Below are 20,252 nucleotides of genomic sequence, written 5' to 3' on the forward strand. Positions count from 1 at the left end.
TACAGCATAAACCATATTTAGTGATGCCAGCTATCCAGAAGCTGTTTGGCGTGCTCACATCAGCAAATACACGTCCCACGGGACTAGAGGAACTGTAGGCAGTGTTATAGTGCACAGGGCACATAAAAGTAAAGGAATTTTACACTTTTCCCTTCAGGTTAGTGCTACAGCAATACTTGACACTTTTCATCTTCAGTCCCTCCAGTCCATTTCCTTGTCAGTTTGGTTGCTTTCACTTAAAAAGTCTAGGAGATGTCACCTTCTGACAGAGACTTCAGTCACCACATAAGGCGTGGGCTTCCTTAAATAAATTAGGCCATTTCTTATGGTCTAAGTGAGAGGTAAGAGGGGATTTTGCAGAGCATCCCTTAGGATAAGAGGTCAGGATGGTAAGCCAGCAGTAAAGTTCCTATAAACGTCAGTAAGCACAGAAGGATGCCAACACGGACTGCTTTTGAAAATCCACTGATAGATGCTCCTGAAGCTCTGCAAACAGAACAACAATCACATGGTATCTGAGTGCATCCAGAAGGATCGATCACAGATACACTTCAGTGAAATTATTACAGAAGGAAAAATGCCTCTACACTCAATGGAAGATGCAATAGCAAGTCCCTATTAATGTGTTCTGTAAGCTTAAAACAAATCATACACAATGCCTGTACAAGGACTTTAGGTACCCTACTGTCAATCGAACTTGCAATCAGATAAAATGGTATCCTCAAGCAAATTTCAATAGAAATTGTTCACACTACAGCAAGGCCCTGTATTGCTCCACCCCCTGCCGAAGAGATTTAGCTCTGCTCAAAACCTGTCAGAGTATTCATGTGCAGTAAAGCAGGTGATTTCCAGCTAGCTGAGGCAGTTAACCCACTTCTGGCTTTCACGCTTTTTGTTAGTCAAGATAAATTCACAGAGACTGCTTAAGGTCAAGGAATGAAGGTGATTAGAGAGATTTTAGAATCTAATTCCTATTACTTTCAATGAAAGGCATGGACTAAATACCTTTATAAATACAAATGTAGGTCTATTTGTACTGTGTACTTTAAAACAAGCAATGGAATCATCATTGTCAGTGGGACAAGGGCATAAAGCAGAGAGTAAGATGTGCTTTCTTTGGTCTCGCTGCATAGGATAAATATCTAAGCAGTACACCAGTGGCAATTTTGGCTGGTTAAGAATGCCTCCTAAATGATGCTGACCATGTCTCATTGCTTAAGCTATAAATGCCCAAAAGAGAGCAGTAAGTACCAGAAATGAGTGCAGTAGCTAGGACAGAATCTCAGAATCACTCTGTAACACAAAGCCAGGCCTTCCATGCCTCACTTTTGTTCCTCTGCCAGGCTGTCCTACCTAAATGCTAGCATGATATAAAGTGTAATTGGGAAGGGCATAACTTATAGCCACTTCCGTGGCCCCCAAAGGCTTAATTGCCTAGATCCAGAGCATAGTTCCTAATTCAGGCCAGCTACATGATACGGAAAACACCAAATGTACAGCTATGTAAGGTCCTCCCTTTCTCCCTTGCACTGAAACCACTGTAACAGGAAAGATAATGGCAGAGCAATTTACCTGCAGCCCGGGGAAAGCACTGAGCATGCAGGATTCATCTTTTGCCACTGCAGACAGGAGCATGGAAAACAAGCTGGTGCCATTCTCTGGACAGAGAACAGTGGTGGTGGTTCACTGCTGGGTGAAGAAAAAGAAAAGTGTTAGAACATGGCTTTCTGAAGATAAAAAAATGGAACACAGCTGCATTTGAACAGCTCTGGGCCCTTGTGATGTTTCAGTAGACAGTAACTCTATTCCTTGTCATCCTTTTGCTGGGTTAACCAAAAGGAAATGCATCCCCTGGGATTTTCAGTTTCTTTGGATCCTTAGCACCCAGTAAATGAAAACAGAGATTATTTAATGCTGTGATTACTTTCTTTCGCAACTCACAATTTCTCTGGTGACTTCCCAGCACAGCAAACATACAGCATCATTATGTGAAACATGCTGATGCCAACAACCCTACCGAGCCTGTCAGTGGGGGAGCTGCTGTGGAGATTCAACCCAATATTTCATCATCCAGAGGACTGTTGTGAGGATAAAATGAAATTGGAGTGATGACAGTTGTTTGGGGTTTTTTGGCCAGTGGATTTCAGCTTACAGGGCCATCAAGCATCTGTAGCATGGAGTTTTTATATAGAGTTAAAAGCCATTGCCCAGCGGTACTGGGCAGCTCCCCCAGACATGTGAGAGAATCACAAGGCAGATCCCTGTGCTACTAATTGCATCTCTCCCCACTTTTCTGAATTCTTGGTGTCAACGCCAAACACACAGCTTGCAAGAAATACTCCTGTATCTTTCGGCACAATGATCCAAGTGAGATTACATATCTAAAATGTGTTTTCTCTTGCTGTTGAACTTCCTGTTTTGAGGAATTTCTGAGCCAGCAAACTTGCTTCCTCCAGTATTTACTGTGCATGGCAAGGTAGTACAGACAAAAGATGTAATGGCTCACATGATGCTTTTTTTTTTTTACAAGGTCTTCCCTCAGCTTTCATTTGGAAGATCTTAAAAATTCAATGACCCTATCAAAAGCTCCTGTAATGGCTGTTTCTCATCAGAGCAGGGCTGTTCAACCATGAAACAAGAGTTAGCACAAGCAGCAGCCTACCCAGGACAGCAAATCAAGAGTTAGGAACAAGCTGATCTGAATGCCAAATCTCATTAGCTCCTTCAAAAAACACTTGAACAATCCCTCATTCCAGCTCTAATGAGGTGTTGTGCTGTGCACCACGGTTATTTGAGTCATGTACACAAGTTTGCTGCCACTGAGCTCTGCAATGGTCTCCATTGGAGCTGTGGCCAAGGGCAGTTGCTCCCCAAAGGTGAACAATCGATTGCTCTGTGGGCTCCTGGGACTGTCTGACACAATTATACAAAAAGAAGCCAAGTATGTTGCCACACTTTTGCCTTGAACATAACCCAGCCTTTACCAAAAGCACTGAAGGGTTTCCCCTCCTTATTGAGGCACTTGGAAGGCCCTGAAACTGACAGCTCCCGAGCCCCTGCAGGGGTTTGCAGAGCACCTCACCCAGAGAGGTCCTCACTCTGAAATTAACTGACAGCAGTAAAGCTGCGGGGCTAGCACTAGAAAAAGCAGGCAACAATCATCTGCTGCTTCTCCTCTGTGAGCAGATCTTCACGGTACATAGGATTTCCACCATGGAGGACTCCAGGAAAGGCTCTAGATGCTCAACTCTCAAAGCTTGTGTACAGAAGCAGTTGCAATCAGTATCTTGAACTAATATAGCCTCAAATCAAGTCCAGCCAGTGGCCCATGTTTTGAAATGTTGGGCCAGCTGTTTGTTGGCCCACATCAGTTTCTTGGAAAAAATGTTTTCCTTAGAAATATCAGGTTCACCTCCCTCAGTGCCTTCCTCTCAGCTACCTTGGGGACAGAGGTTTCCCACCCCATGCTCCTGTGTGAAGCCATCTCGGAAAGCTACTAAAATCCTTTCCCTGGCCAGTAGTTTCCCCTGGTAGGGTCCTGTGTGCTATTTCACACATCTTCCATAAAGGCACAAGCCAACCCTAAGCATTCTGACTACAGCAGGTCTCCACAAACAGCTAGCTGCATAAATCCAAGATAACTCCAAGTGAGCATCCCAAGGGCTCTGTCCCGCTCCTGTGTAATCATCAGGCAGGGAAATTCTCAATGATCAGAAGCAATTTCATTCAGCTGTGACATGGGATCTGAGTTTTGTCTTGAAATTTTTCACTATGAGTAACAAGCACTGGGAGCATGAGGTGCAGGGCTGACATGAGAAAGCCTCTAACGAGACCAGTTTAATTGTCCGTTTTATTACTCTTACATCTATTCCCCTGAAGTCCCAGTTTTGTTTTCAGTGCTGTATGAACCTTGAAATACAACAGTTCCCACTTCTCAGAATTTATTCCCTGGTCTTTACAGTATATAAGCACCTCTGTCTCGTTCAGGACCTGAGTCCACCAATCAAGCGCCACTGTAAAGCCTCCATTTACCTAACCTACAAGGTATTACGTAACTCCACAGGTGTGCCCAAGTGTCCACAGGCTGATGCCTGCTAAACACAGGAGCTGTCTTGCTCAGAGCCCCACACCATGGTGCCCAGAGGGCCCAATGCAAGATCTCCAGTCAGGGTGGACAAATGCCTATTTTCCAATTCCTACCAGGTGTGAGCATTGACGTTGGGTGAGCTGGAGGCCACTAAGAGGTAAAGGAGTAACAAGCTGTCTCCGCAACAAACTGCAATGCTTACAGGGACTGAGACCAAAAAAAATGCTGCCAGATATGCACACAGAACACAGCAGAGCTGGCTGATGAAACCTCGCAATGATTTGTCTCACTGACCTGACCAGGTTTCCTAACTGGCATCACTTCCAGCAACCAAAAGTGAACAAAGCTGAAGAACAACATGAGAAGGCGAAGACTGCAAACGCAAGGCTAGTTCTCTTGCTGATTCATCACCTGGCCTGCAGAGAAATAGAAATATACATCTTAAATCCAGAAATAGAAATCTCAAGGCCAGAAAGTTAGGACAGATAAATGCAACCTCTTCAGGCCACAGTTTTTGATCAGATCAACCTTAGTTTCTTACAGGTCAGTACCTCCAACCGAAAAACACAAAATAATGCTTGGAAACTAGGCAAAGCTCTCAAAGGCCCTGGGGTGATGGATATTACAAGCAGTTACCACTGTCATGACAGCTGTAGTCTCTGCAGCAGAGCCCCAGCTTGCTAAATTGTTAGGGGTGAGGGAGATGGATATTATCAGGAAGAAAGGGAATGAAAAAAAAATAAAGTGAAACAAAGGCACTCTCTCCAGAAAGAGAAAGAGAGAAACAAAGGGAGAAAGTAACCAGCAAACACCACTGATCATTGAGCAGAGTCCCTTTATCTCAGCCCTTGAGAGATTTTGGGTTGTTCTCCCTCTGCTGCTGTGGCAAGCCAGCATCTCTGCACCTCAAAAGAAATTCAAGACGCATTAGACAGGGCATCTTCCCTCTTCATCATCCTACATATTTTGTTGATTTAATTTTAAGAGATTCATACTTTGGTAACAAACGTCTCTGCAAACAGAGGCTGACCTGGAGGCAAGTTTGTTCCTCAGAGTGATACTGCTTTGGGACTAGGCATTTATGCATCAGAGAGCCTCCAAGCTCACTAAATTTCACTTCCCCTCTCTTTGTTTGGAGTAAAGCTTTTCCACTCAACCCCTACATCCTTTGGAGTGAAGTGCCAAGGTTAAAACTCATAAAACACAGCAATTTAAACCATGGGCAAAAGCAGACTTGATTACTATCCCACAGGGGTGAACTGTCACTCCCAGGAGTCACAGAACACGGACCTAAACCTCAGCAGGGACTGATTCAGAAAGTTGACTTGAGTTCGACCTTCCTTGATTCTACCTGGAAAATAACATTGTGAGCCCAGGAGGGACCACAGGTGCAGAGCAAGGGGCGTTTGAGCAGGGACTGAGCAAGGACTTGCCCATTTGTCCACACACAGCAGCAATGGGAGTCCCAGGAGACCAACAGCAGGACCTGAGTCAAGGTGGGAGCTCTCACTCTGCCTCTGGCAGAGGCCAGGCTGTCTCTCTTCTTACAAAGAGGTTCTTCCCTGTCAACAAACCATCCTGTCTGCTCTGCAACTCCTGCCTGTCCTTCTCTCCTCTCCTTCCATCCACCACCCCAAGCATTGCTCTTCTTCCACACTTCCCAGGACGGTGTCTCTCAAATGACACCCAAAATCTCTGCCACACAGCAGAACCTTCCCTCACGTAGCTTTTCAAAACAACTTTTTGAAAAGAGAAAAATAAGAAAAGTCATCAATTCATTCTCTCTAATTGTACTGCCTTTGGGGCAAAAGACTTGCACCAAGCTACCTCCACCAGAGCACAATAAAAGCAGCCCCTCTTCCTGGCTCCTGCCAGCCCCTGCCAGATTCAGAGCACCGCTATGCTCAGAATCAACAGTGCCCGAGACAGGGCTATCCACCAACCTCTTTCACAAACACGTGTGTTGTCCTGCACTTTGGAAACGTAGCTCCACGTTGTCAAGCTTGTAATCTCCCCAGGAGCTGTAAAGCCCTGTTGTGGGTTGCCTCCCACAGGAGATGAGGATTTCTTCTGCTCCACACTCTCTATCTCCAAAACTGGAAGCAGGGATGGCCATTTGTCAAGCCAGACCCCTTCTCCAGCAGGACAGAGGGCTCTCCCTTCCAGGTGTACAAACTCAGCAAGCAAACAGTGTCACATACCAGGAAGAAACAAGGCTGCATAGCAACCGCTTCTCTGAAGAAATATTAAGCGTGAGATGTAAGGACTATCTTTTGCCTGCAGGGCTGGCAGTTAGATCCCTGGATGCTGCAGCTGCAAGCACCCAAAGGACCTCAGCAGCACCCAGACCTTCATCCAGGGACACACTCTCAACTGCAGTGCTCCTGGTCCCTCCCTGCCTGCTTGTGACCACTGCTCTGTGTGAAGACCATCCCTAAAGCTGTGCACAGTGCACAAGCAAACTGCAAAGTATGCATCTGCCAGAAACTTATAAAAGGGAAGGAAAAGTTTCCATCCTCTTTGCTGCAGGATTTGATGACATCTCTGCTTGGTAAACTGCTTAGCTAGGCAGCGTGCAGCCTGGAGCCTCTCTTGGTTAGATGGGAATAAATCCATATCAGCCTTACAGAAAGCACCTCATTCAGGCACGAGTAGAAGAGGAGAATTCCTTCTTTCAGCCTGGCCCTCACCAATGTGGCATGGCCACAGTTGCTGTACTCACTCACCATTAAATGCTGCCAAACTGGAAATCTCCACCACTCCCATTACAAATAGTTTCTACCTCTCCCCTGTGCTGTGGATAATCATGCAATATACAACACAGAGCAGACACTTAGTTTTGCTACCCTGTGTGTGTTGTTGTTGTTAATGTACATTCAAAAGCTACTTTCAAATGTAAAAATAAGATTTTCACCATTTCCATATCTAATCTGGAAATCTTCCGTAACAGGGTAGGCTATTTTTAAAAACACCCTTGTACAGAAAAAAGAGAGAAAATCTTTTTGCAAGTGTGTGATGACTCTCATGAGGTTCTCTATTAAACTTGAGAAACAGTAGCTCAGCCTGTCTTTAGAATTATTTCAAAGGAAAGAATCCATGTGAGTAGTACAAGAAAAGGAATTCATATACCAAGTGGTAAGTCCCAAGTAATTTTACTCAACTTGTAAGCCAACAGATAAGTGGGAAGGGGATTTTAGCTGCAAAAACATGCAATAACTCTGCTGCTAGAGGGAAAACAAGAAACCACAACCACAGAAAACCATCCACAGGAGTTTACAGTCCTTCTCCGAGCAGCAAAGCACCACACACACCCTGTTGCAATTTGGGGAGGTGACTGTCACCTCACTTGGTAAAAGCAACAGCAAAGACAAAGGGAAGCATCTTCCTGTCACTGCCAAGGCACCCTCCACACTGTTGGTACTGGCACCATAGGAGTAAAGGATTCAGCCTTACAATGAGTCACCTTAAACCACACAATTCTCTCAGCTTCTCCAAGACTGAGTAATCAGATAGGTGAGTAAATAACAACCCTGTATATTGCAGAATGGCAGAAAATGAGCTGACTGCAGCAAACGGGCCCCCACATGTGACATCTCCTGCATGAAACAGGAGAATACTCCCAAAAGGCTTCTCCCTTTTGCTACAGACAATAGGCAGAGAACTGCCCTCAGGTGGCAGCACTGCTTTAGACCCTTAGGAGACCAGAAGAACACTCTTGTCTCAGCTGTGTTGCTGGCTTCAGGCAAGACTTACCTGCTCCAGCTCCTGCCTGTGATACAAGAATAGCAGAAATGCTGCATGTTCACCTTTATCTGGATTTTCTTTTAAGGCAACAAACTCTTTGAGGTACGGAATTGGTCTCTTTCTGCACACATGTGCATTACCTAACAGACCTGATACAGCCATCAGCTCAGGACTCCACTGTGAAATAGGGGTGGCAGGAGCTCTCCAAAGGGCTTTCCTCCATACAGGCTTTGCGTCTTCCCTTTAACCATGGGGGCAGCAATGAGCTACCAGCTCAGCTCTAGCGAAGAAGTTAAAGCTCCTGGGTGCCTCAAAATGAGCACTTCTACAAGGAGAGGGCATTAGCAGCACTGAAAAGAATGACCTTTGTTAAATCACCAAAAGTGACAAAAGTAGAGCAAAGATGATCAGCTGGATAGGCTTTAACCACCCGGGAGCATCTAACATGCAGCCTTCCTCTCTGACCACCTGCTTACACTCTCTTTTCTTCTGGCTCAAGTAATACTGAAGCTGATGGTAGAGATTCAACCAAAGAGAAACCTAAAAGCCTACCTGTTCAGTCTTAAAATCAGGATGCCAATGTTTTATTTCATCCTTTGTAAAAGGAAGAAAAGGAGGAAAAAAAACGCATCTGTAGTCAGGGAGCAGAGCACCTTCCCTCCAAAGCCTAACTTGGGTCAGACCCACCTCACCATCAGCAGTCACCCCTGTGGCCGTGCTCTTCTGTCAGCTACACCCGCTGTAAAGCCACAGGATGTTACATGGGCAATGGGCAGTGTCCGTGTGCTCACACGCATCCTAGAAATGAATCTGGTGATCACTATCACACCGCTCCTTGAGACAGCTGCACAATAAACCTTGTTACAAGGTCAAAGCCTCTCTCTCTTCCATCCATAGCACCCCAAGCACTGCTGCCAGTCCCCCCTGACAGAACAGTCCTGTCAATGCTCACAAGTTAACCAAACAAATTGCTCTGAAATCTCCTTTCTCTAGACACAAAGCATGCCCTCTCCATTTCAACAGACACATCATGGACTTATTTGGCTAAACCTGCTCAGTCTATTCCTCTCAGCAGGTTTGCTTTCCCACAGCATTCATCCTGAGCAGCTTAACCTTTGGCTGCAGCTTCCTGGTACGCTGGCAGCTGCTTTTTTGTTCACAAGCACCTCTGCTGGATTGGGAGCCCTTTGGGTTTCCCCATGGCAACCTCATTGGTGCATCGGGCAAGGGCAATTGCTACCCTGTGGTATCCAGAAGCCCGTGAGAGAAATGGCCCAAGTGCATAGACTAAATGTCAATTAGAGACCAGCAGACTGGTCGGGAGCCTATGAGCTTATACAAACCTTTTAAAAATGTTTGGTTTTATTGATCCTGAATTCATAGCGATAGGGAAAGAGAGAAAAAAGCTGAACAGACAACAGGATGAGTTCAGATACTGTTGTATCTGCCTTTCTCTGTCTGCCTCTGTTTTGTCCCAGCCCTAGGGAGCAAGACCTCCCTGGCCTTTGGTTATTCACTAGGCACTGTCCCCCAGTGTGCATGTCAGGAGCATGGGGTGACACTTTTTTCTATGGTGCCCAGTGACTAGACAAGCAGTAATGTACAGGAGCTGGAACACAAAAAGTTCCACTTGAACATACAGAAGAACTTATCTGTGCAGGTGAGGGAGCCCTGGCACTGGCTGCTCAGGGAGGGTGTAGAGTCTCCTTCTCTGGAGGTTTTCAAACCCGCCTGGACACGTTCCTGTGTGACCTGTTCAAGGTAAACCTGTTTTAGCAGGGGATTGGGCTAGATGACCTCTAGAGGTGTCCTCCAATCCCTACCATTCTATGATTCTAATCATCAGGAGCCCAAGGGCTTTGAGAGAGGTACCACCTTCTGCAACCCTTCCTCCACCAAGCTCTGTCACAAAGAATAAATCAAATTATTCAAAGAGTGACAAGAGAAGTATGCAGGGCGTGCACCTCAACACCATAAGAGGAAAGCAGAGAGGAACGATTAAGACACAAAAACATGCAAGGTAGAAAGAGCATCTACATTTTCAGAAATTTCTCTTGTCATGGAAAGCTTCCACACCCCTCCACAGTAAGGTCAATGCCCAAAACAAAAACATCAGAAAAACAATGATTCCATTTCCTTAAAGGAGATGTCTTTTCTGAACAAAGCTCACGAATGAAAACAGGAAAGGAAGTGACAAACTTAAAGCATGAACCCATAGGCTCACAGAAACACTAAGGTCAGTGAAAATCACTACAGTAACACTTTGGGTTCATAATTATATTGCAGTTTCTCTCTGATGAGCCCAGAGCAGTTTTGCATTGCCCTGAGTAGTGCTTAACACCTCTTCGTGAGGTGACTCAAGCAGCATTAAAATACACTGGGAAACTGAGGCAGACAAAAGTGCTCCAAACCTCAGTTAGAACCTCAATCAACTGCAGTAAAACCAGCAAAACACAGTTTCTCTTGATCTGTCCATGGCAGGGTAACAATTGGGACTGGGTCAGCTGGAGGACAACATGCTGAGGTGTTTCAAAAAGAAGTAAACTAAACATGAGCCATCAATGTGCCAAGAAGGCCAATGGCATCCTGGGATGCATCAAGAAGAGTGTGGCCAGCAGGTCAAGGGAGGTTCTCCCTGCCTCTACTCTGCCCTGGTGAGGCCTCATCTGTGTCCAGTTCTCAGCTCCCCAGTTCAAGAGGGACAGAGAACTTCTGGAGACAGTCCAGCAGAGGTCCACCAAGATGATGAAGGGACTGGAACATCTCACTTATGAGGAAAGGCTGTAGGACCTGGGGCTTTTTAGCCTGGAGAAGACAAAACTGGGGAGGGAATCTTATTAACACAACTATTTAAAAGATGTATGTCAAGAGGATGGGGCCAGTCTTTTTTCCTGTAGTACCCAGCAACAGGACAAGGGTTAATGGGCACAACTTGGAATACAGGAAGTTCTACTTGAACATGAGAAAAAACTTCATTCCTATGGGAATGAGGGAGCCGTGGCACAGGCTGCACAGGGAGGGTGTGGAGTCTCCCTCTCTGGAGGCTTTGAAACCCTCCTGGACATATTGCTGTGTGACCTGATGTAGGTGAACTTGCTTTAGCATGGGGCTGGACTGGATGATCTCTAAAAATCCCTTCCAACCCCTACCATTCTGTGACTCCATTTTTTCCCCCACCTCTCACCTCTTCCCTGGCTCAGGTCATTGCTCCTGATATCTCTACCTCCTCCTCTCTCATCAGCACGGGGGGTTACTGAATGGGGGATGCAGTCAGTCCCTCACAGATGGTCTCTGCTGCTTCTTTTTCCTCAGCATATGATTCTTCCCCTGCTCCAACACAGGGTCCTTCCTAAAGGGTACAGTCCCTATCAAACCTCTCCAGTGTGAGTCCTTCCCAAAGGCTGCAACTCCTCACAGTCTCCTCCAGAGTGGGACTCCTCTGCAGCCAGCAGCATTCTGGGCACCTTCTGCTGCAACGCTGCCCTCCCACAAATCCATGGGCTCCTCCAGACACAGTCACCACCCCTGGCATGCGTTCCTCCATGAACTGCCAGCAGATCTCAGCTTCACCATTTCTCTCTGTGGGTTGCAGGACGACAGCTGCTGTCTCACAATGGGATGCAGGGGAGTCTCTGCTCCAGCACACCACCTCCTCTCTTCCCTCACTGACCTTGGGTCCTCAGGGTCGCTTCTCTCTCATCCAGATCCTTCCACCATCCCCCAGAGAAGAAGTAAGCCTGCTTTTTCTTAAAAAGTGGTCGCAGAGGCACGCAGTTGGCTCAGCCCCAGAGGTGGGTCAGAGAGAGTTTTGAGTGACTTCTTACAGGAGTGATCTTCACAGCCCCTTCCCCGTTACCAGAAACAGCTCCACACAAACCTATGATACTGTGAAAAAGCGAGTTTTAGACCTGAATATTTGGTATTTTTCTCAAAGTCTTCCAGGAAATCATAAAATTATCTTCATTCTGACTAATGCTTAAGCCTACCCACCACCTACCTCAGACACATTTCCAGATCTGATCCTGGTGAGAAAAAAGCCTGTTTCCAGTGCTTCTTCAATATAGCAGCGGAGAAGAAACTGCAGTTTCTGGAAACCATAGAGAATATTTTAACTTCTGTAAGGGTTGAAAAGGAGACTTCAGAATGCTTCTTGGACACTCAGGAGACAAAAGGACGGAGGTAAATAAGCTCCAAGGTGCATGTGTGCCCTAGAGGACAAAGACCAGGTGTCTCAAATCCAAGTGCATCACAGCACCAGGCCCCAAAAAAGACCCACAAACTGAAACAGAGACCTCCATGAGGCAACAGAAAATCAGGCCAATTAAGGAATGCCCACAGCCCCTCTAACATCCTCTGGTGATCCAGGGCACTGCACACATCATGCTTTCCTACCTGATTCATTCAAGATCATGTGTTCCTAAATTGAGGCCGCTTTGTTCCACATGTTACTTATCTAGTTAACTGTAGATTGGCTAATTGCAAGCTTTAACTCTGCCAAGCACAGCATCTCACTGTCTGTTTGCTTTGGCTACCTGAAGAGTCAGAAGCTGCACCTCATCTAGGGGCGCAGAGAAACAAGCTACCAGCACCTGCTGTCTAGTGCAAGTCTGTATTTCAGGTGCTTTACCATAATAAAACTATTACTATTCAACAAGAAAGAAAGAAAAAGCCCCCAAAAAAGAAAAACAACAACAAAAAACCCCTAATCATTGCCTTAGGACACCTTTCACTAACACAAAATCTGTGGGCAGGTGGACACAGGAGAAAAAAAATATACATAAAAGACCCTGGCTCTTACATAGGCATGTCAAAAGCAGGACCAGTGAGCCACTTGGCTAATCCAGTGTATGCAAGTACACCTCTCATATTCCTGAGGGTTTCATATGACTCTGAGGTGGTTTAGCCTTGGCTGGGTGACAGGCGTCCACCAAGTCGTAATATCACTCCCCCTCCCTGCTACCAAAAAACCTAGCTCAGGCAAAAACCACTACAGACTCAAAAGGCCAGAGCCTTCTCCTCAAGTTTACCAGAATTTAGCCCAACTAATTCTGAAAACAGACCCCAGCTGCTGGACGTCAGCGCAAGTACCTGTCTGTTGGAGGCAGACCTGGGCAGGTACACCTCTAAGAGAATAGGCAAAGCCAAATAGTTCCACTGACGCTGAACCACAGGCCACTGCTACAGAGCAACATACAGCCCCACTCTGAAGTGCAACTGCAGGGCTTACAGGCTCTAGTGACGGGCTGTTAAGTGCTTCAGCAGGATACCATATTCAGGGAGGCAGCTGCACATCAAAGCTGCACAAAAAATAAACTACTTTCCCACAACCCTGCACTAAAGCTGAGGCAAGAACCACAGACTGAGCCCCAGCAAGGCAGAGTTCAGTCCTTGGACTTTAAAATCTCTCTGCTCCTACAGAAAGTTTAGTTGCACTTGTCTCAAGAGTCTGATTTTTCCCCTACATACCATTCATCTGCTGAGCAGAAAATCTGCTGGCACAGTTTAGGGGCTGGGAATGAGGCTTCAGGACTGAATTTTTGATCTGAAGGGCTCACAAAGATTACAAGCAGAGAACACACAACCTCAAAGCCTGTAAATCAACAAGTACATGAACACTAGCGTCAAAATGAAGGATGAAGGTCCAGGGTAGGCATGTTCAGGAGCCCACATTTTCCCATGTGTTTCACCAGGTCACAGCCATCAAACCATGTTTGGGATGTTGGATCTGCTAAGCCCTCTCAGTATCGCCCATAGCACTGCACGAATCAGACAGTGGCTGGCCCTTCATGCACCGAGGAAAATGTGACACAGAGAAGCGGAGTTGTTTCTTTAAGTCTTACAAACAACTGGAGAAGATCTTGTTTCATTCACTTCTGAAAGAGGAAAAAAGTATGATCATTTGGATGGAAAAATAAAAGTGCTACCAGATGAAAAAGTTTGTTCAGGCTATTGAACATCCATCTAATGAAGGTAATGGAGACTTGAACTGGGGATAGTGACAAGAGAAATTAGGCCTGCAACTTACTTTACCTGCCATCGACTTTGAAGAGGTCCTGAAAAACACTCTCAGCTTCCATCAGTCCCTGATAAGAGCTTGGCAAAGTGCGTACCTCAAGCTGGAGGATACCCAGCCTCCCGAGCAGGTAACAGCTTGTCTCAAACAGATGGCGATGTAACAGCTTATTCCTCACTCTCCTGTACAGGAGGACGTCATGATAGAATAAACACAGGGATGAGACACAATGAGGAAGGACCCCATTTCCATGTTAACGCCTTTCCATTCAAGTCCTGTTTGGCTCCAGAAATTAGCTGCTTGAGCTCTACGGAAATGAAAAATAGGCACAGGCTGGTGTCTTTTAAAAAAAATACTAAGTTTGAGTATTTACAGACCACAATAAATTTAAGGAGAAGACTGCAGTGGTAGATGGATATATTCCTCTTTTCACCTTCACTGTTTTAAACAAGACTCTGTGGCTAGGGTGGAGAAAACCTTTTTTTAGGGTTTTTTTATGGTTACCTTGAATTTAACTTGTGTGAAAGGGATGGTGCGTTTGGGGTTGTTTTGTTTCATTTACATAGCTGCTCTTGAAATAAAATCACATGGGATGCGGTTTTGCCTCCTTTTCCCTTTGTTGAAGCTGCTGGGGGAGGTGGTGGTGTTGGAAACAGTAGGAATTAGAGGACTGAGTCTGACCCTGCTGATATCAAACAGGCGCCATGCCCAACCTGTGGACGTTTGAGAAAAAGCTCCTCTTCTGAATCACATTATCCCCGTCAATCTTGGGTAGAAAATGATTTCCAGTCACTAGCCCACAGCAGATGATAATAACAAATGAAAAATTGCCAAGCTATAGTTTGTACGAGGTGCCAGAAATGAAGCATGGGGGAATTCTGCGGGGACAGCACAACAGTGGGAGGGAGCACCGAGGAGGAATGGCACAGCCCCTGCCTGCTCCGAGGGGAACAGCTCATTTAGCAGACAGTGCTTTTTCATCAGACTGGTAGGCTGTGTGCTGAGCCTTCTGTATGAAGCGGAGTTTGTTCACGAATGGGGCAAACGATGAGTGTATCAAGATGCCATAAATCCCGTGTTGGCAGAGCTCGAAGCCATTCAAGTCGCCGCACAAAATTAGGCCTTGTGACTGCACTTAGAGGCAGGCAGGTGGCTGAAACATCAAGTACATATAAAAGACACCATGTGAGTGCCGAGAAAAGGAGAATTCAGGAGCAAGGAAGAAAACTTCACGTGGAACTAGTGTCTATGTAGAGGTGGCTGCTAACTGGTTTGTGATTCCCAAGCCAGACACCTCCAAAGGCCCTGCAAAGTAGATCCCACACGGCTTCACCAAGACCAAGGGTTGGCAGGTCATATATCAGGCATATATCACAGAACCATAGAATGGTAGGGGTTGGAAGGGACCTTTAGAGATCATCTAGTCCAACCCTCCTGCAGGAGCAGGGTCACCTAGATCAGGTTGCATAGGAACATATCCAGGCGGGTCTTGAAGACCTCCAAGGAAGGAGACTCCACAACTCCTCTGGGCAGCCTGTGCCAGGGCTCCCTCACCTGAGCAGTGAAATAGTTTTTTCTTATATTTAAGTGGAACTTTTTGTGTTCCAGCTTCATCCCATTACGCCTTGTCCTGTTGCTAGATACTATAGAAAAAAGGGATGTCCCAACCTCCTGACACCCACCTTTTAGATATTTGTAAATGTTAAGATCTTCCCTCAGTCTCCCCTTTTCTAGACTAAACAGCCCCAGTTCCCACAGCCTTTCCTCATAAGAGAGATGCTCCAGCCCTCTGATCATCTTGGTGTCCCTGCGCTGGACTCTCTCCAGCACTTCCCTGTCCCTCTTGAGCTGAGGAGCCCAGAACTGGACACAGGACTCCAGATGAGGCCTCACCAGGACAGAGTAGTGGGGGAGAATATATATCTTCTTACATCCTCCCTGCATATCAGCTGCAACTGTATATTCTTCCCCACATCTTGTTGATGGTCTTGTCCAGCTGCACTGCAAGCTTGCTCAGGCCAGAAGTCCTCTCTGCAGTGCTTTCCTGAGGAACAAGGGAAGTAAAGCAGCATGCATTTTGCTTCCACAATGCATTTTTCTGCAAGAAACTAGGCGTTCAGTCTAAGAAAGCGTTTTGGTAAACCATCCAAATAGGGTTATCCCTATGTTGCAGATGGGGAAACCGTGGCATAGAACTTGGAAACACAATTTTCAGCCTTGACAGTCACTGATTTCCCATCGCTCAGTCCCAAGACACTTTGGCTACCGCTGTGATTCCTTCAGCTGCTAAGGAAACAAATCTCTTCTCATACACCTTACTCACGCTGTGTTATTCAATGCCTCATCTGACTGAGCACGATTATGTCGGCAGTTTCACCACTGTCTTCAAGCAAAGCCAGGACTTCACCATCTTTCTTGAACAGAAAACTCCATCATCTAGGTAACAACATTTTCTGAGACTTTAGCAAGGCTTTTTACAAGACTAGCATCTCTCAAGAGATGAGGGGACCAAAAAAGTGAGTTTTCTGCAGGGAATAGCTTTGTCCTCTGCTGTGGGGCATCAAGTGCTGCTCAGTATCAGCAGCGGCATTTCTTAATGCCAAATTTGATGATTTTTGAGCAGTTGCTGAAAGACAGTGGAAGTTTGTATTGTTTGTACCTAGGAGCAGACAGATAAGTGCCCAAACAAAGAAGTGTCTTTGAAATCCATGTCTAGTGGCAAGCTTAATACTGTGACAGGCTCTGCTGGCAGACCAGGCAGGGTCATTTTCCTCTCTATGGCTGCCAACGATCTCTGAGTCTGTGGAGCAAACACTGGTTATGACATTAACATAAAACCTAGAGCTGATTGATTTTGGCTGCTCAAGGTTTTCAGCTTCAGGTTTTCAGCACCGGGGTTTTTTAGCCACGGGAGCCACAGGAACCCAGAAGCAGAAACGACAGTTTAGGTTTTACTCCCATCAGTGCTCATAGCAAACCTGTAATTGATTTTAAATGTCAGCGAAACACCTTCAGCACACAGACTAAAAGATGGAATAAAGTTTCTTTATGTAGCCTGTTGTCTGTGCATTTTTTAAAAGATGCAATAAAAACCTTCACTAGAATATATTCTTCAATAAAAACACAAATTTTCCCCAAGCACAGAGTTTGGTTGTGATCTTTTATTTTCCACAGAATGGGTAAAAAAGATCAAAACACTTTTCAGCTAAACAGTAGTTGAGATGTTCGGAAACATTTGACAAAGCCGTGCAAACATTTGAAACGAAAAGAGCTCTTGGTTTTTATGTCAAATGCTCACCTTGTGAAGCTAAATAGATATATTTTATATATATATATATATTCAGAAATATATAGTTATAAATACATTTTGGCTAACACACCTAGTGGTTTTGTAGGAAGTTTCAGAAATTTCCCAGAGAAGCTACAGCTTCTGAGAGGAAGTTCTCTGTCATTTTTTTCCTAAAGCAAAGGAAGGGCCAACTAGTGTCTCACTGTTCTCACAAGCCCCCAAAGAAGCCCTAAGCAGAGTCCCAGAGGAGTCGTGGAAGTGGCACAGTGCACAAAGGACTCGCACACACTCCTGTGAGCCAGACCAGCGCAGCATTCAGCAACAGAGCCTTGCCTGGGATAGACTCCTATGTGCCGCAGGTTCAGCCAGCACAGGAACAAGCACAGTTGGTGGCTCTGCAGAGCCCTGAAGCCTGTTACACTGGGAATTTAAGGCCAGCTAACTGTGTGGGATGATGGAAAACCAGAGACCTGTTCCTCTGAGCTCTAATGTGATCTGTTTGGACCTAGTGCGCAAAGGCACTGGTGGGCCCTTGCATGGATGGATCCAGGCACCTCACGCTGGCCAAAAAGCCAACCACTGTCATTTCAGCATCTGAGTGGCCTTCCCAGTGTGAAGAGATGTACAGCACACTGTTTCTTTGAGGATGAGTGCCACTGGCTACAGGCCACTTTGTCAGAAGTGTCAGAATTTTGTGTACCAGCCCTCAGATGTAAAACATCTGCTACAGAGCCCTCAGTCCAACACCACAGGAGACAGGGAAGGAGCTAGTATACACTGAATCTAGTTTTCACAGGCATTTTACTAGGACTAACAAAGGCTGTTATAATCCTGTGTTCCAAATTGTTTTTTGTATGTTTGGGGTTTTCTTAAACCATAACTCAAACATTAATGAGTAAAATCTACTCCTATGCAGCTAAGCCAAGGAGTTTAAGTTCCTTTGGCAAAGGGCACTAACCACCAAGCAAATAGCATGTTTGCTGCACGAATGACAAGAAGGGACACCTACCTTCATCTTTGTTTTTTGTTTACATGCTTCCATTAGCACCCAGGGAAGTTTACCTCTGGGCTGGGGGACATAGCATGGTCAAGTCCTCAGGTTTCAGCTCTCCTCTAGCCATCCATCACCTTGCAACTTCTCCTCAGCTATTCCATCCCAAGGCATTAAGCTGTCAGAGCTCACTAAGAAATTAGGCTTGATGACACCTAAGCAGATTCATTAATGCATTAAGCAAATGCGATCTGATTGGCTCCTTTTTTTAGGTGTTTGGCAAGCAGCATGCAAACAAACTTGGAGGATGAGACTCTCAGGGGAGAGCAGGCAGCTTGCCAGTGCTCTTGCTTAAACAGAGAGAAAGAAAGTACAACCTCCACAAAGCCACACTGGAAGAATCTACAACTTCTGATTGCTTCAAGATAGTAAAAGACATAAGGTGGTATTAGTTGCTTCTGCACTCTGGAGAGACAATGCAATTTGCATACATGTCATAGAATGACATCCTGTAAAGGCAATGTGGCACTAACCACAACCAGAACAAATCCCAAGGGACTAACTGTCCCTTGCCTGTGAGAAATCACAAATGACAAAAATCACCTCTAGATTAAACTTTAGGACTGTCCAGGGAATATTCTCACCATCCATAACCACGTGGCTGCTGCCTATGCAGCTGCACTCACTGACAACCTTTATTGTTCGCCACTCTTCCACCCTAACAGCACAGCCCAAGCAGCAACGCCACCAAACCAAACCAGCGTGAAAGGAGACAGTTGCTGGTGTCAGGCACATGTCTTTACTGTTAACTCTGTCGCGTCTCATAGCAAGCACCACCAGCTGTCACAGGTGTCTTCAAACATCTGTCCTTCTAGAGACACCCATTTCATTACTGATAAATACAGCTATTGGCCCTGTAGTTCAGCAGAATTACAGTTTTGCAGGACCCTTAAAGATGATTTATGATTGGCATATATTTGACTTCTGCTGGAGGCTTGCCCATAATACTTTCACCTGAGGATACAGTCTCATTAGACCTCACAAATTAAGTGGGACTGGACTGGAAAGATACTTGGAGGAGAATCCTTAAGTGCAACAGGACACAGGACATGCAATTCCTTAAGAAATAGGAATAGGAAATACCACTATGTGAACAGTTTGGTAAGACATTTTGTGCATGACTGCAAAGTATGCCTTCCTTGGGGTGAGAGAAATCAGTAACATCCACATCAGTGTGGTCTATACATTAAGTATATGTCTACTTAAGTATAGGAATATTATCCATGTGATCTGATGTTAGGTTAGTGGTTGGACTTGATGATCTTTCAGGTCTTTTCTAACCAAAACGAGTCTATGATTCTAACCCAGGGAGGTAGTGTAGTCACCATTCCTGGACATATTTAAAAGCCATATAGCCGAGGTGCTGAGGGACATGGGTTAGTGGTGGGCTTGGCACTGTGAGGTTAGTGGTTGGACTTGGTGGTCTTAAAGGTCTGTTCCAACCAAAATGATTCTATGAATAGTCTGTGTGTATAGATATTATGCTCAGTTACAGTTCCCCTGAGGCACCCACTATGTGCACTGTCATCCTTCACTGCAAGGTGACTGTAAAACACCTGCCTGGCAGAGGGTCTGCCTTCCCCACAGACGTCCTCTGCAATGGGCTGCAGCAGGTGCTGAGTGAAACCTAAGAACAGGCAGGAACATAATGTGGCTTAATCTCCTCTCCAAGTTACTGTAATTTACTAGAACTAATGCTCTGGATTATTTTTCCATAGTAAACACCAATGCCAGCCTTGTGGTTTGGGAGAACTTTGCAAGAACAAAATAAGAGCTGCGCAGCGCAGCGCTTGTTCCTTCCCTCTGGGCTCCAAGGAGCCCACATGGCCTGATGCTGCAACAACTGTCTCACTAGTAGAGTAATTCTAGTAAACAGGCTTTGCACTTACGGATGGAAAGTCCCCATGTGCCACTTCTCCGGCTACCTAGATCACCCCCAAAGGAAGAGAGGCAAACAGACTCCAGAACCCCTTCTGATAGTTTCCTTACTTTTAAAAAACTTTTGTTTCTCTCAGCATCTATCCAATTCTATAGCTGAACATTTAAAAAGATAAAATGCTTTGCTAAA

This window comes from Colius striatus, chromosome 2 (assembly GCF_028858725.1).
Source record: "Colius striatus isolate bColStr4 chromosome 2, bColStr4.1.hap1, whole genome shotgun sequence".
Taxonomy (NCBI): Eukaryota; Metazoa; Chordata; class Aves; order Coliiformes; family Coliidae; genus Colius; species Colius striatus.